The 5,042-nt window shown below is 60.5% G+C and overlaps 1 long non-coding RNA gene across 1 annotated transcript; it reads right to left on the bottom strand.

Moving 5' to 3' along the window:
• Positions 1–1,882: 1,882 nt before the first annotated feature.
• Positions 1,883–4,429, bottom strand: LOC127482328 (uncharacterized). The gene is made up of 2 exons (XR_007908519.1): positions 3,933–4,429; positions 1,883–2,101 (listed from the first exon to the last, which is right to left on the bottom strand). It is a non-coding gene; the product is annotated as an uncharacterized LOC127482328 (long non-coding RNA).
• Positions 4,430–5,042: the final 613 nt, after the last annotated feature.

Genomic DNA, 5,042 nt, shown 5'->3' with positions numbered 1-5,042 from the left:
TCCTCAGGGTGTCCCCGCTCCTCAGGGAGCCGCCTTCGGCTTCCCTGTTTGACCCCTTAATTTCCAACAGTGATGTCACTGAAATGCCTGTTCGTGGTCTCGCTGCCGGGCTAAATTTAGAGTGTTTGAGATGATTTGTGACTCTGTTGCTGGGGGGGAGGCGGGGCAGGGGGGGATGTCGGGGAATGACATGTGAGTCCTGTGTCATCGAGGCTTGTTTGGGCTTTGAAGACCGTGGAGTGGTGTGTGGAGATGACGGTGCTGTCCAGGAAGAGCAGAGAGGAAAAAGAATATGGGACTCTCTGCCCTTTTTGTAGTCTAAACAATTTAATCGAGCTCGTTGCTTAGCTGAGACGTTCAGAAAGGATTTTCCCCTCGAACCCTGATTAGATTTCCCAATAAAACGCCCACTTTGGCTGCTGCTGCTGGGGGATATGTTAGTTTGTGGTTCAAGGAGGCACATGGCGTAAAAATAAATGGAAAAAAGGAGCTGAATGTTGTGGGAATGTGAAGGAAAAGACCTTTCTGCTGGGAGACCATCATCCTTCATGGCTGGGTGAAGAGCAGAGTTGGATGGGGCTGACACTCAGCGGAGAGCTGGGAAATGAGGGAAATAGAGGAATTTCCCACATCTACCATTCCACCTCCCCGCTGGAGCCAGAGCACCTCAGAGCCCAGGCAGTGCTGCAGTGGCGAGCGAGTCGGTCAGGGGTGGGCGTGGGCAGGAGAAATAAAAATGGCATAAAACCGCAGATGGAAGGATCTGCACGTCCCACTTCCCCGCTCCATCCATCCCTTCCCTCTCCCCACATCCTGGGCTACCTGAGGGTCCCTGTCCCCAGCCCTGCCAGCCCCTTACAGTGCACGACCTTGAGGCCAGACGCCTGAAGGTTATTTGGGGGCATCCCTATGTTAATCAAACCTCCTCACAAGCTGCTTAATTCCCCCCTATAATCCAACTGGGGATGGAGCCTGGCAGGTTTCGAGCCGTTATGTTTACATCGGACTGCGGGTGGAGGGAGGAAGGAGGGGACAGGGAGGGAGGGGGGAGCTGACGTGCCTGGAATAAAATCGTGCCACCTCCTCCTCCAGCCCTCAGTGAAAAAATCAAACGCATCTGTCCACCCCCCCTCCCTCCACACCATTTCCATTTCCCTTCCCAAAGTGTCCACCCAGAAGAGGAGGGGCCGTGCTGCAGCTCCTCTCGAGGGGGCAAAGGTCTTCGAGAAACCCCCAGCCTGATTTATTCGGGGCATAGCAATATTTCTTGGGATTAGTATTAATAAGAGCCTCCTGCCCCCTCCTCTCCATCCCCCTGGGCAGAGCCCGAGGGAGGGAGCTGGGCCCCGGAGGGGTCCCAGGCCTCCGGCCTTCGGATGCACAGTGATGGTGTCTCCTCATCCCGGCCATTTTTGCAAGACATGAACAGGTTGTTTATTTATTTGCGGTTATTTAGGTCTTGTTTTTCTCTCCCATGCTGCAGCTTTAGAGGAAAATCCATTCTGCTGGAGAGGGCCGGGTGCTGCCGGGGCCGGCGGTGCAGCAGGAGGATGCTCGGCGCATAGTGCGGCGGGGCAGGGATCTGCCTGTGATCCCAGACAGAAGGCACCCCAAAGCTCTTTCTTTTTTCCCCTTTTACTCATTAAACAGGAGCCCTCTGGCAATTCAGACTCTCCTGGAGGTCCAGGATGTGGAGGCGCCCGCCCAGGGTCGAACAGGCGACCGTGGTGCTGCTGCCGAATTGAAAGGTTGAGGTTTTTTATTTTGGGGCGGATTTTAATATTCATCCCCCACCTGGTGCTGAGTGCGGGTCCTTCAGGGGGGTCCTGCCTCCGCCACCGGAAAGAGACGGGCGAGAAACCTCCGCGAACAAAGGAGAGGATGCGGGAACCCGCGAGGAAAGAGCTTTATTGGCACGGCACGGCACGACCCGACGGGCTCCTTGCGGCATCCGCACCCGGCGGGAGGAGAGCCCAGGGAGGGCTGTCCCGAAATACCTGCAGCACCCCGCGGGGGGGAGCAAAGAGGCGTCCCAGGGACCCCGAGCCGCTGTCAGTGTTCCCAAGGGCACCATTCCGTAGGTGAGGGTCCGTGCGCGGAGCTGCAAAGAGAGATGGACCCCCCGCGCCGTCACCGAGGGCCCCCCAAACCCGGAATAGCTCCGAGGGGTGGGGGATTGTCCCCTCTGTAAGGCCCGTCCTCCCCCAGTGCGAGGCACCTGCTGGGAGCGCTGGGATGGGCCGGGATGAAGGGATGCGGGGCGGGTTGGCCTCCAGCTGCAGAGAGAAGGGAAAGGAAGGAGAGGGATGGGAGAAGGGCAGGGAGGTGAAGGGGCCCGGCGGGGAGCAGGGCAGAGGGGTGGCGATGGCTAAAAAGGTGGAGAAAAAAAAATGAAATAAAAATAAAAGCGTGAAAAAGGAGGAGGGGAAGTAAACCAGTGGGGTATGGGGGGCGAGGGGGGAGCAGCCCCTGCGCTGCAGGAGGCTCTGGGGGGCACCTGCTCCGTGTTAGGCCGCGGGGTCACAGCATCCCTCCGGGGTCGCAGCATCCCTCCGTCCTCCTCCCTCCCGCCGCCTCCCGTTTCTTGAATTTTATTTTATTTTCTGAATAATTCAGGTGCTGTTTCACCCCCCTTCACCCCCCCCTTCCCCTCGGCTCCTCGCACACACACGCCTCTCGCCGGGGCTGTGTAAGGAGTATAATGAGGCAGCCGATGGGTAATTGGGATCTTTTGTAGGAAGGATGTATGGCCGGGGCAGCTGCTGGGGGGTGGGGGGGCAGCTGGGGGGGGGACAGCATTACCATACAAAGGGAACAAATGACATGTTTATCCCTCCAAGAGATTTACGCCCGGCCTCGCCCTGCAGACACAGCGCTCCCCCCCTTCTTCTCCCCGGCACTTTTGATTTAAATTATAAGGATTAAAAGGAGAGGGAGGGTGGAGGGGAAAGACACACAAACAGCCACCGGAAAAAAATAATATATCATAATAAAGCTTTAAAAAATAAAGAAATAAAGCGGCTTTGCCTCAGCCTCCTCCCCCTCCTTCCCCCGCCGGGGGAGCAGCGTGAGCCCCGGTGACCCCAAGACCTGTCATTGCTTTTAGCAGGGGAAAAAACCCCATCGCTCTGCGGAGAAAAGGCGAAAGAAAAGGCAAAGCACAAAGCGGCGGCAGTGGAGCAGCCCCGGGGGCAGCAGCCGAGACCCCCCCGGGGGCAGCAGCCGCGTCCCCCCGAGGCCCACCCGCGGGGCACCCCCGGGTGACAGCTCCAGATTCCGCACCCCGGGCGCCTGTAAGACCAAGGAACCCCTCTCCTTCATGCCGGGGACCCCCGCAAAAGCTGCCTCGTCCCCTCATCCCATCCCATCGCATCCCATCCCGTCCATCCCTCTCCGCCCCCTCCCCGCGCTGCGGTGCTACCTGCGCCGGAGCGCAGCGCTGCCTGCGCGCCCCGCGGCCGAGCTCAGGGGGGGATTTGGGGAGGGCTTAGGGGGTCTGGGGGGGGGCGTGGGGGGTTCCGCGGGTGCGGGGGAGCCGCGGAGCCGCCTCCGGCCTCGATGCTGGTCAGCCTCGTTCTTGGCATTCACCGCGTGCCTTAATTGTATGGACATTTAAATCAAGGTCCGCTGTGAACACGGAGAGAGGGGCCTTTCCTCGGGAGCAAGAAAATGCATAGAAGAAGAAGGGGAAATGGGAAAAGAAAAGGAAAAAAAAGGGGAGGGGGGGAAGGAGGGGAGGGGGGAGAGGGACCCCGCGGAGCCCAGCCTTTGTTCTCCGCGCCCCGCGGAGGCTCCGGCGCGCCCTTCCCCATGGGCGGGGGGGGGGGGGGGGATAAAACCCAACCGAACCCCCCCTTCGGAAAAAACCCTCAATGAAATCAAAGAACCCCCGGGCTGTGGGGTTGGGGGGGGCGGCGGGGGGGCCCCGTTACCTGCCCTCCGTCTCTGCCCGCCGCTGCCCGCTCTCTGCCGCCTGCCCCGAGCCCCGCCGCGCTGCTATAAACGGGGGGGTCTGGAGGAGCGCAATAAACCTTCCCCCGTTCGCCTGCTGCAGTCAATCCTTTCGCTCAGATCCCAAGTGGTGCAAAAAAAAGAGGAGAGGGGCCCATCTGGCTTCTCATCAGCTTTGTCAAGTCTTGCATACGCTAAAATGCTAATGACCTAGATAGCTCATGCAAAATGCAGCAGAGAGAGAGAGAGAGAGAGGGAGGGAGCAGCGAGGGAGGGAGGAGGGAGGAGGGAGGGAGGGAGGGGGAAAGGCAGAGGGAGGGGGAGAGCCCGGGTGCATCACCCCCCCTCCCCATCACCCCCCCCAGCCCTTGCTGCCCAGTGCACCTTGGTAGGTACGAGCCGGGCTTTGATTTGAAAGGTCACCCGGGTACGATGAGGGGGGGGGGGCGGGCAGAGCCCATGGATAAACCGCCCTGGCTTCATCCTTCATCCTTCATCCCCCCCGCCCCAGCCCTCCAGGGGGGAAGAAAGGGCGCGGGGAGGGTGAGGGGCGACCTCAGCCCCCACTGCATCCCCCCTCCCCCGGGGGGTGCTGAGGGGTGTCTTGTCTATCCACTCCCCCCCCCCCCCCCGCCTTCCCGGCTCGACCCCAACCCCAACCCGCCCCCCCCCCCCCAAGAAGAGCAGCGAAGGAAATACCCCCTGCGGCAGCCCCGCCGTGGTCCCTCCGTCCTGCAGCCGGTGCGGAGCGCGTAATCCCGCGGAGGATGCTCGGGGAGGCGGGGTGTGGGATGCGGCCCCCCCGCGCTATGCGGCGGGAGGTGGAAATTATATCGATATATATAGATATATAGATATATAAAATATATATATAGAAAAGAAAAGGGAAGGGGGGAGGAGGAGGGGGCTGGAGCCAGGCCGGCGGGTTGGAGAGGAGCGGGCGGCCGGAGGGTGCGGAGGGAGCGCGGAGCAGCCGGGCGGGCGCTGCGCGGAGCGCGGAGCTGTCAGCGGCGCCTTCTCATTTATCATTAGCCAGCCCTAATCTTGCTCGCTGTCCTCCTTCGGTGATGTTGATCCACTTTCCCTCCCTC

Source organism: Manacus candei, unplaced genomic scaffold, assembly GCF_025592945.1.
Source record: "Manacus candei isolate 608988 ecotype Guabito, Panama unplaced genomic scaffold, ASM2559294v1 h1tg000007l, whole genome shotgun sequence".
Classification (NCBI taxonomy): domain Eukaryota; kingdom Metazoa; phylum Chordata; class Aves; order Passeriformes; family Pipridae; genus Manacus; species Manacus candei.
The sequence above is the reverse complement of the archived record's forward strand: the minus strand, read 5'-3'. Positions and strand labels throughout refer to the sequence as shown.